This window comes from Lepidochelys kempii, chromosome 9 (genome assembly GCF_965140265.1).
Source record: "Lepidochelys kempii isolate rLepKem1 chromosome 9, rLepKem1.hap2, whole genome shotgun sequence".
Lineage (NCBI taxonomy): Eukaryota > Metazoa > Chordata > Testudines > Cheloniidae > Lepidochelys > Lepidochelys kempii.
Window position 1 is genome coordinate 82,293,405 of NC_133264.1, and position 12,621 is coordinate 82,306,025.

Below are 12,621 nucleotides of genomic sequence, written 5' to 3' on the forward strand. Positions count from 1 at the left end.
TGTCCCCAAATCTGAAATGGTTGTGGGTGAGGACAAAGACACAAAGCTCAGCCACCAGGTGTGCCGTGGCCTCGTCAGGGATACTGTAGTGCCAGTGTTGATGTGGCTACATGGGTAAGGCTCAGTTCTGCAGTGTAGATGCTCGCAGGTGAGTTTGGTAAGCTGAGGAGCACATCCGCAGGTACACCCTACTGTAGACCCAACTATGCCAGAGACCCATTACACTTAGCACAGTTAGAGGCTTTAATGCTGTAGCTTGGCAAAAGCACATCTTGGTTTAAAATGGTTGGAACACAGCTGTTACTAGCATTGTTTCCTCCTTGGCCTGGATAGGACATTAGGTTAGTATGACCAGGTTGGTGGGAGTAGTGATCAGGATGGCAAGGCCTATTTACCAAGAAGAGATCAATTTTGTTATCAGAGATTTAGAGAGGTCTATACAGGGTAACATGACTTTTCAATAGCACAGTTCCCAAATGTGATTGTTTATAGAAAGACTCATCTTTAAATTGTTACCCTGAAACACCAGGATAAAGCTCATTTTGCAAAGTGTTGCTATGAGTGAGCCTGAAACATACCTTTGTAGAATCTATGGAATTCTTCCCTCTTCCTCCTCCACATTTAACAACAGCTGCTGCAGCCCCACTGAATCAAACTACTTACCTTCGATAAGCAAGAAGAACAAAGCAAAGCAAGTCACTGTCCTCATTGTTTTAGGCCTTCTTGTGTGTGTTTTAATTTAAAGCCCAGAAGTTCATTCATGAGTTGAATGAGATGTAGAAAATGAGAAGTTTCTTGCACTGTGCAGTAACTGGAGTTCTAGATGTTTTGTCCCTATGGATGCTCCACATCACGATGTGCATACCTCTGTGTACTCTCGATCTGAGATTATTTTGTTGTGAGCAGTGCCAGCGGGTGCACACCTGCACCATGTGCCTCCTTATACTCTGGTACAAGAGCATATAATGAGGTGCAGCCCTGCACCACTCCATTCCCTTCTCAGCTTCAGAGCATGGTAGATGTCAAAGCAAAGGGTAAAGGAGGATGGGTTACAAAATGTCTTTAAGAACTCCATTTACTGTACCAGGTAAGTAACCTCTCCTTCTTTCAGTAGTGTCCTATGGGTGCTGTATGTGAGGAGACTCCCAAGTAGTATCTTAATGTGGATATGGTGCTGAGGAAGAGGCTCCAGTACAGTGGGTAGAACATTTTCACCAAATGCTGCATCCACTCTGGAGACATGCATTAAGGTATAGTCCTGTGAAAACGTGTGAACGGAGGACTAGGTGACTGCCTTCCAAATGTCTTTGATGGGTACATTCCTAAGGAGGGCAATGGAAGTCAATTAGGCTGAGCGGAGTGAGAAGCAATTCAATGAGAAAGGTGCACCCCAGTGGACTTGCAGTGTTCCAAATGCACCCCAACACCCACTGAGATACTGCCTGAGAGGAGATTGAGTGACACCCTTCCCCGCCTTGGCAAAGGAAACAAAGTCTGGGGGAAATCCTAAAAGGCTCGGTGAAGGTAGAAAGCCAGGGCTCTTCTTATGTCCAGCGTAGGGAGACTCGTCTTCTCTAGACGAGTGGGGCTTGGGGTAAAAGATCAGCAGTTCCTGACAGATGTGGAACGCTGATGACACTATAGGGAGGAAGTGAGGGTGAGAACTCAACATAGCTTGTGGAAGAAGATAGTAAAGGTCATGTCTGAGCCCACTACAAACCTGAGGAAGCATCAATGCACTGGGTGTATGGCTACATGAAAGTGATCAACCTGAAGGTTGAGGGTAATGAAGCAGTCCCCAGGATCTAATGATGGAATGATCATTGCTAGTGGGACCATCCTGAAGTGTTACGCATGAATAAGTGTTTAGAATCAGTTCTCTACCCTCCCCCCTTTTTCTGGGGGACCAGAAAGTACCTGGAGTAGAAACCCTTTCTGGTCAAGTCTGGAGGAATGGGTTTGATTGCCCCCAGCTGCAAAAAAGATTCCATCTCCTGCTTTAGGAGCCTCTCAGGAGAAGAGTTTCTAAATAGGGATGGGGAGGCAGGGCTGATGTGGGGAATGGAGTTGAATTTATTGGAGTAAACAGTTGAGATCACTTCCAGTACCCATTTGTCTGAGGTGATTGTGACATACCAGGGTACAATCCAGACTAAGGAGTAGCTGTGTCACCCCTGCTGTGTAACCTGGGGTGCCCTTTACAATGCCCTGCTGCTGTAGCCTCCAGCCTGTAAGTCACTCCCAGCTATGTCTGTGTGTGCTGCAGCCAGCCAGCCAGCCTCACCATGGCTCTTATCAGCCTGGGTTATGCTGCCGGGCGACCCCAACACCCACCCTGTCCTGAATCTTCCCCCAGAAATGTACGTTTTCAAATGATACCTTACAGGACATACTTTGTACAAAGATTATTACAATAGTGTGTAGGGAGTGAATATAGGGATGTATTCCATCACAGTGATATGTTCCCAAGAACGGAGGAAATGCGTCAGATGGTATCTATAGGGTGGGTGGATGGAAGGTTGTTCCAGCTGAAGAGCCAATGGGGCAGGTTCATGAGCCTCAACCAAGCTGTCAAACTGGTCATTAGATGAGGTAAGCAACTGAAAAGTGACAGTACAAGATGGGCCTTTCTTATGAAGCCTGAAGCTCTTTCTGGGCAGTTCTATAGTTCTTGGGGGCACCTGAGCGTACACTGGACAGGAGCATTGCACTGGCTGAGACTTGCTGTATTTCCTCTTTGTAGATGGTCTATAGATGCGGAGAGTGTGCAATGTCACCCTGGAGTCCTTCAGCATGTGCAGAGCTCTGTCCATGATGTCACTAAAGAGTTTAGGTTCTTTGAAGGGCAAGGCCTGCACAGTATTTTGCACCACCCTGGGCAAGCCAGACTATTTGTAGGTAGGAGGCCTGGCACCAGGGGTGCTGGAACAACTTGTATAGTGGGGGTCCTGAGAGCCATTGAACCAAACTGTAAACCCTGTATATGAAGAAAACTACTTCAAGCCCGGGGAACAGAAGCACCCCCAGCACACCTAGCTCCAGCACCCATGCCTGGCATATGACAATAGCAGGGGCGATAGAATGGGAGGCCATATCCACTGTGTCAAGGGAGGTCTGTAGGGAGGCTTTGGCTATTTTCTGACACTCTGTAATAAGAGCTTGAAATTGCTCTCTTGTGCTGAGGCAAAAACTCAGTAAAGGTGAGACAATTGATTATCGTTGGTGAAGGCATATTTTGCTACCAGGACTTGATAGTTGGTGACTCTGAACTGATGAGTAGCTCTTATGCCATAGGAGGTCCAGATGCTTAAGTATCTTGTCAGTTGGTGTTGACTTGAAGAGATGTTGCCTAATCCTTTCGTTGCCGGTATTGATGACCAGGGAGTTAGGGCTGGGATGAGAAAACAAGTACTCTGAGTCCTTGGCCAGGACCTAGTACTTTTTATTGGCCCTCATGCAGGTGTCTGGGATGATGACAAGCATTTGCCACACTGTGCAGGCTGGTGAGAGAAGGGCCTCATTAGTAGGTAAAGCTACCTAGCCCTGGGTGGAGGTGTGCAAAATGTCTACCGAGGAGTGCTGCTGTTCCTGGATTTCCTTCAAAGGAATCTGAAAAGCCTCCTCTGTGCATTTCATCAAGTCCTGAAAGGCCTTGAAGCCATCCATGTAGGATGGTGGAGGTGGCCTAGCTGTCTCACCTAGGGTGGAAGACGATGGGGTGTCTTCTCAGTTCTCAAGTCTTGTTCCTCTAGTTGCTCCTCTTGAGTAGAGTGAGGAGGATCCCGAGTTGGTGGATGAGTCTCCTGGTAGGACCGCTTCAATCCGTAGACATGACCACATAAGAAGCCCAGAAGTAACAGAAAGCCCACTACAGAACATAAGAGAAAGAAGCCAGACCACATGGGTGCTCTCGCTAGGACTATCAGGTCTGTGTTTGTTAGCTTCTGGGGTCTGCTCCTCAAAGATGACCTTGAGGAGAGGAGGGTGGAATGGATGGGTGGTAGAGGACTGAATAGAGACCTCAGAGCCAAAGAAAGTATCAGAGTTTAAGGGCAGAAGGGACCACTAGATCTAGTCTGACCTCCTGTATGTCACTGACCATCAATCCCACCCTGTGCCCACACACTAAACCCAACAACTGAAATGTGACCAAAGTACTACAGCCCACAGGAGACAGACTATTATGTGTCACTGGAAGAAAACTGAAGGGACCAGTGCCCCAAGCCCCCGCAATGGTCAAGAAATGGTTAGAGAGAACTATATCCAAATAATCCTGGCAAGTGACGTATACCCACATGCTGCAGAGGAAGGAAAAAAACCCCAAGGTCACCGCCAAACTGAGAATCTCATATATGGCGATCAGTTAGACCCTGAGCATGTGAGCAAGAACCAGCCAGCCAAGCACCTGAGAGAGAGAGAGAGAGAGAGAGAGAGAGAGAATATGCTCAGTGCCACCTCAGAGCCCTGGTCCTCCCCACCCAATCTCATTTCAATCCATGACTATCCATGATGCTTCAGAGGAAGGAGATAAAAACCCACCCAGAATACACCAGGGGAAAAAAATCCCTTTCTGACTCCAGCCAGTGACCAGCAGAAGCCCTGAAGCAAGAGCATTATGAACATAAGACAAACTGCAAGCAAGCCCTAGGGATGTAGGCCTTGTCCCTTACCTCACAAGCAGCCTAGTCATACAATTGCACTCAAATTTGTCCATTTCTCTTTTAAAAGTAATCCAGTTCTTTGCCCCCACAACTCCTCTTGGGAGGCTGTTCCAGAAACTCACCCTCTCTCATGTCTAGGGTGGAGCTAAATGAGTCAGTGCATTGCATTGGTATCAGATGACAAGGAAGGTCCAGCCATTATAATGGTACCGATGGGAGGATCTTTACTTGAGGCAGCAGTAAATGCGTTGCTGGGTCAAGGTATGAGACAGGTACTGGCAGGAAGATTCTCCTGGTGCTCCTTAGGGGGTGAGGGGAAGGCTCTAACTCCTCCATAACACAAAGGTCCTCATGAGAGAGGAATCTGCCAGTTGAGAAGGCCCAAGAAAACAATGGGCCTGGTTCTCAAAGAAGAAAGATGAGAAGGGGGACCCCCCAAAGCACAAACTGTGCTAGAAAAGGCAAACAAAATAACTAAAAGTAAACTAAAAAACAAATCAAGTGTAAACATGGGTAGAGGAATAGCTGTGTCAAATAGATAGTGGATGCCACAGAACTCCATCTTGAGCCTAAAGCAGCTGAGAGGGAACTGGAGTGGTGCAAGTCTGCTCCTCTCTACTCCCTCATGCTAGAACATGAGTAGGCATATGGCACAGGCTGGACCCGGAGTCACTGCTAGCAAAACAAATCTGACAGTGTATGGGCATGTGCATAGCCTCACGTGGAGCACCCACAAGGACAAGAACTTGAAGAAGCAGCTCAAAATATCTCCCATACACATTTGAAGATGAAGAACCCAGTTACATGCCACGCCAGCACTCCTGTCTAACCGAGAAGAGTGCTGGTTCTTCCGACACATTTTTCTCCAGGATCCCAGTTTGTTCACTACAGAAGCTGATATTCCACGGATAGATGTTAACCAATAACCTTCCCATTATAATTCTCACTATAGTCTATGACGTAGGGATCATTTATTGGAAACAAGGGCAGAGTGAACAACATGGGGTTTTTTTGGTTGAATTAAGATTACAGGCCTGATGCATTACAGTTTATGCCCTCAGTCTTATATTTTTCCGTTAAAATATCTGATATTACCACATTCTTCATTATTATTTGTGGCACTAAATACTACAGTGCACAGTGCCAGATGGCTTGTATTCAGCATAAAAATAATGCAAGGCCCATATGAGAAAGGCTCAGTGAGACTATAACAGCATGTATTCATCCTGCCTCCCTAATGCACTTAGTTAAAACATTAGACTTAAAATCTGGTTTTCCACTTTAGAAGTGGAATAGCATATTGTGGAAATTATTTATGAATTCAAATTTATTTCAAACATTATTTGTATGTTTCTAAGGTCTTGGCATTACAGAGGAGCAAATATTCTTTCACTCTTTGGAAGGTTATTTTGCCTTTTAGCCTCAAGTGAAGAAAGCTGAATTGTTTTAAAATGCATTAGGAACAGAAGCAAAAACCTTTTTGCAGAGATTGTTATTGGTAAAAGCTACTTTTTTTAAAAATGTATAAACAGCTTGAGTTCTAAACTTAACCAGATGGAAATGTGCCTACAAAGAGTTGGATGTAATTCAGAAGCGACTGACAGCCAATAGATGAGGCAATTTAGACCAACATATGCCAAAAATGGTCAATCATGTTATCGTAAGTGTGACTCTGCTGTGGCAGATGCCAACTCTATCCAAACAATTTTAAGTGTCTTTTTGGAAGACAGGAATATTTTACACACACGTAAAATAATTCATCATGATGCTTGATTTTTCTGGAAATATTCCACCTAGTTTCAGCATTTTCACAGAGGATTTTTTTTTTTTAAAAGGATGATAAATCCTCTTATGGCCTTCTAACTAACTAAATGTTGTGCAATCCATCAAAGACTGGTTTTAAAAAAAACCAAAACCCCACACACTTCACTGAATCCCCAATTTAGTTTAATATCGAATACAAGAAAAGCTTTGTACTCATACAAATCAATTTAGTGTTTTACTTAAAAAGAAATGTTCACTGTTGAAAGCCTTGAAAACAAAAGAAACACGAGTGAGATAATAGTAGAGTACAGAGTAAGTGTGCTCCCCGCGCCAGCCCCTTAAAAACAAGCTAAAATCAGAATTAAAGAATCTTTGTGGGGAATGATCCAGACTAGAAGAAAGATTTTTCTGCACAATTCATAGTTATTAGGAGACCACCAGATTACTAAGGAGTACATCTGACCTTCTGCAGATGCTAAGGTACCTTGCTACTAACCCGTCTCAGGCTATATCAGAGAAGGCCTCTCGGATGCCTCCATTATAACGATTGTACTCCCTCCAGTGAATGCAATACTAGCATGATAATTTTTCTCCCTTGTCATCTAACCTGAATTAGATTTGTCAGAAAGATGGAAAAGACCTATTTGTTTATAAATCTGTCCTGACAGTGTAGGTTTGTTTCCTTTGGAGTATTCTCCCGTGCTTTGCATAGGTTAGGTTTTAGGCCCTGAGTGCATTGAAATCACAGTCACGTCACTGAACTCAGTTACATCTCAATTGTCCCATAATCTTACAAACCTGGTCCCTATTTAAACTGTCACCTGGACATTAGCTGAGTTTCCCAAGTAGGCTACAGAGCTAACATCTCAGGTGAGCTATGACAGCTGCTAGGTTAGATTTGCTTTCTTTATTTTCCCAACACTTTTACTAGGTGACACCTCTTAAGCCATTTCTCCTCATTGTCTCCTCTTCTTCTGCATTTGGAAGGACCACCAGTAGGGTCAGGGGATACTTGAGGTCTGCATGTCCTTTCAGCCTTTGGCACTGCTACTTGAGACTACCAACAAATATACCAATTATAGCCCCTGCTGATGGGTCTTGCAAACACCTAATGGGTCACGTGGACACTTATTTACTCAAAGCTGGATTCATTTCAAATAGGCCAACCAACAGCGAATAACTTTTGGTCACTACTGCTCTGGTATGGACTTGAACCATAATCCTTAAAATAATGGCTCATTATGCTGTCATTAGTCTCCTGAGTTGAGCAGTTCTTACATAGTTGTTTTAATTCCCAACTCTATTTACCTTTTGTTTTCACGATTGTTACATACATGTGATTTACTGTAAACTATTTTCATGTTGTTTGCATTGATTAACTATGGTGGGTGTGTACTATAGTTATTGTACACAAACATACTCAAAATACATGATGGTGGGGTAATCAAGTTTTATCTGCATGAGTTTGGGATTGGGTGAATTACTCACAAGATGATCTATACAGTTCACTCACATGAGTTTTGATAAAACCTTGATACCACATCACTCTTTCATGTAGTATTCTATACAAGTCAGATATTACAGGGTGTTGCGAGTATAAAACCTGTAAGGTGCTCAGATACTATGGTCATGGGGACCACTAAGTACCTCAAATAGATCGATAGGTGCTTTAATTACCAAAGTCCAATTATGCAGGGCATAAAAAGAAAGGCTTACAAATGTATAAAGTGATCTACAATCACATTTTAGTACAAAATATTTAATGGCACTGAAATCCAATATCTTGGAGAAGTTTTACCATTGACTTCTGTGGGAGCAAAGTTAGGCCAATACTGGGTGCTTTTGAAAATCCCTGTATTAAAGCTATAGCTATAAAACCTGCTACTGACCCAGAACTAAGTCTTGCCTATCCTGAACCTCAAGCTGGTGTAATTTTGGGTCAAAATTCCAGTTTGATGAAGAAAGATTTCTCTAGCAGGTTACAACAACAGCTGCTTGGTATTGTTCAGGGGTTGGAATGTCAGAATAAATTCCAGAGGGATGGATAGCAATGAGTTGGTCAAAGGTGAATATTTAAATTTACTTATAACGTGACTTTGCACCTTCGCATACAGATAGAGCTTTCACATATATATTTGGGTGGGTAGATATTCACAGTATCAACATTAAGCCAACATCTGGTGTTTTTATAGGAAACTAGTTTTCAATGGGGCATAACCCTGCCAAAATGATTCTTTTCATAAGAATTGTTTGGTGCCACTTTTAACAAAGCTATGTTTAGCCAATCTGGAATTGATATGCAGTAACATGATCCCATATGTAGAAAATTAGGAACCTATATGGCCCTAACAATGTATAAAATTTAATATACAAAGGACAGCACTGAAAAAGCTGCTTTAATTAGCTGCCTTGTATTTCAGTGTCCGCCTGCCTGACATGGAGAAAGCAGACCACATGTCATAGCTCACTGAGCAGTATTTTATAAAATAAACCTCTCCACACATGAATGCAGAGTCTGCTACATGAGAAGCACAAACCTAACACAGGGTCCCATTGTCCAGCATCCCTTCCCAGCCAGGTCACCTTATAGAAGGTTACTTTGAAAGACAGCACTCTTCTGTAGAATGCTAGGAAGAATCAGCCCTGGGAGAGAAGCTGGTAACGTTTCTCCAAGTTTGACAGGAAACCTTTTGGGGAGGATTATATTACTATCTAGCTAGGGAAGAAAAAGAAGAGGCAGAGCAGGGGTAGATAATATGAGTAAGGAGCAATCATCTCACCACAGGCAGTAGCTTCAAGGAAGAGACCTGCAAATCATGGTTGGTGTGCCTGTAAGGCAGATAGAGAGAACTATGCCCAGATATGGGAGATTTCTCTGTTTGATTTAAAGTCGTAAGTTTCAAGGTTAAAATAACTATAAAAGGTTTTGCTACATTCTGAGAGATGAACCTTAAATTAAGCAGCATTAAATCTCTGCAGTTAGAGAACAAATTTAGCAAATTGCACTATTTGTTTTTTGGAATATGGATGAGAGGTTTTCAGATCTTTGAATTACTCTTCCTCAGCTATTTATTATTTACACCGTTAACTATGTTATATAGCTTAATTTCAGACTGCTTTTTTGCAGCTATAGTATATCTCTGCTGAGGTTTCTGAAATAGCTGTTTGTGTAAGGCATCCTCATCACTTCCCCACACAACACTGTCTGCAGAATTCAGAAGTAGCAAACTAAAGGGGCTTGAATTTTGAAATTGGCTAATTTAAATATTTCCATTTGCTGATAAAACAAACTAAGATAAGTTAGATGTATTCAAGTAAGCAGGGCCTGATGAAATTCACCCAAGGGCACTTAAAGAACTAGCTGAAGCAATCTCAAAACCATTAGCAATTATCTTCACAAACTCAAGGATGGGTCTGGTCCCAGGCAACTGGAGAAGGACAAACACCTAATCTTTAAAAAGGGGAACAAAGAGGCCTGAGGGAATTAGAGACCAGTCAGCTCAATTTTGATACCTGGAAAGATACTGGAACAAAATTAACCAATCAATTTGAAAGCATCTAGAAGAAAATAGGGTTACAAACAATAGCCAACATGGATGTCAAGAACAAATTGTGCCAAACCAACCTAATTTCCTTTTTTGACAGGATTACTGTTTTAGTGGATGGGGGGGAAGCTGTAGACATGTTTTTTTGTTTGTTTTTTTTCCAGTAAGGCTTTTGCTGACAGTCCCTCATGCTATCCTCATAAGCAAACTAGGGGAATGTGGTTTATATTAAATTACTATAAAGGGGATTTTTTTTCCAATCAGTTATGCATGCTCAAAAAGTACTTATCAATGGTTTGCTCTCAAACTGGGAGGCTGCATCTAATAGGGTTGCATGAGGGTTTGTTTTGGGTCTGGTACTATTCAATACTTTAATTAATGACTTGAATAATGGAGTAGAGAGTACCCTTATAAAATTTTCAGATTATGCCAAACAGAGGGGTTACCAACACTTTGGAGGATGGGCTTAGAATTCAAAACAACCTTGACAAATTGAAGAATTGGTCTGAAATCAACAAGATGAAATTCAACAAAGACAAGTCCAAAGTACTACACTTAGGACAGTGATCAATTGCCCTCCATGTCCACTGAAGGTAGGACAAGACTATATGGACTTAATTTGCAGCAAGGGAGATTTCGGTTAGATATTAGGAAAAGCGTACTAGCCATAAGTGTAGTTAAGCACTTGAATATGCTTCGAAGGGAGGTTATGGAATACTAGTCTTTGAAGGTTTTTAAGAACAAGTTACACAAACATCCATCAGGGAATGGTCTAGATATATTTGATCCTGCCTCAATGCAGGGGAGCTGAATTAGATGACCTCTCAATGTCCTTTCCAGCCCTACATTTCTATGATTCTATGAAACTTAAGAGTCTGTCCGGAGAACTATTTCCTTTAAAATGAGGAGTGGGGAGGAGGGGAAAAGACTCCTGGTTTTTGTTTCAATTGCTCTTTTGGCTGAGACTGAGTAGTACATACACGCCATCTTTACTACAGCTCCACTGCTCTGTGCACACTCTGCAGCCTCCTCAAGTTCAGCCTTGCTGCTGTTACTGGTAGAAAGCCTTATAGCAGGGCATAAGTCATTGACATGTCTACACTACAAAATTAGGTCGATTTTATTGAAGTTGACATTGAGCCTCCAATTTAAGCAAGTTGATTCTGCATGTCCCCACTTTGCACAGTGTGTTGGTGAAGCGCATCCTCACTAGTAGGGCTTGCATCAACTCATGGAGTGCTGCACTCTGGGTAGCTATCCCACAGGCATGGAACTGAGTGGAACGTTGGGTTCGGCTTGCAATGCCTCATGGGACCAAGACATTTGCGCAGGTGGTTACGGGAACAGAGCATTAGCCTCCCATGATGCACTTACCTCCTTTCCTTCTTCCCTGAAATCAACGGCAAACAAACCAAACCTTTTTTGAGCCTTTTTTTCCTAAGCCTGGGTTACCCATGCAAATGCCATAGCACGGCAAGCATGGACCCTGCTCAGCTGTACACTATTGTTGTGAGCATTACAAACACCTCACGCCTTATCCTGCAATATTTGCTCAGCCAAAACAGGAGCCGCCGCATGGAACAATGTGATGCCACACAAGCAGCCCTCCTGGAAGCCATGGAGCGGAGCAATTTGCAGATGCGGATGATAGTTGTGTATCACCTTGACACAGTGGAGCGCCACTTCTGGGGCCAGAAAACAAGCACTGACTGGTGGGACCGCACAGTTATGTGGCCATGGGATGACAAACAGTGGCTGCAGAACTTTCGAATGCACAAGGTCACTTGCATGGAACTGTGCAAAGAGATTTCACCAGCCCTGAAGTGCAGCAATATTAAAATGAGAGCTGCTCTGACAGTTGAGAAGTGAGTGGCAATAGCTCTGTGAGTGGCAATAGCCAGACTGCTACCAGTCAGTATGATTGGGGAATCAATTTGGAGTTGGTAAATCTACCGTGGAGTCTGCTGTAATCCAAGTTGCCAGGGCAATCAATAGACTTCTGCTAAGAAGGGTAGTGACTCTGGGAAACGTGCAGAACATAGTGGATGGTTTTGTCATGATGGGGTTCCCTAATAACTGCAGTAGGGTGATAGATGGCATGCATATCCCCATCTTGGCACCAGACCACCTTGCCAAAGAGTACATAAATCAAAAGGGGTACTTCTCAATGGTGTTGCAAGCGCTGGTGGATCACAAGGGCCATTTCACCGACATCAACGTGGGTTGGTTGGGAAAAGTGCATGGCACGCACATCTTTAGGAACTCTGGTCTGTTCAGAAAGCTGCAAGCAGGAAATTTCTTTCCAGACTGCAATATAACTGTTAGTGATGTTGAAATGTCAGTAATGATCCTGGGAGACCCAGCCCACCCTTTACTTCCATGGCTCATGAAGCTGTACACAGGCAGCCTGGACAGTAGTAAGGAGCGGTTCAACCATAGGCTGAGCAAGTGCATAATGGTGGTGGAATGTGCCTTTGGACGTTTAAAAGCCCACTGGCGTAGTTTGCTTACTAGGTTAGGCCTCAGTGAAAGCAATATCCCCATTGTTATTGCTGAGTGCTCCAGAATATCTATGAAACGAAGGGAGAAAAATTTCCGACAGGGTGGGGAGTGGAGGCAGATCGCCTGGCAGCCAATTTTGAGCAGCCAGA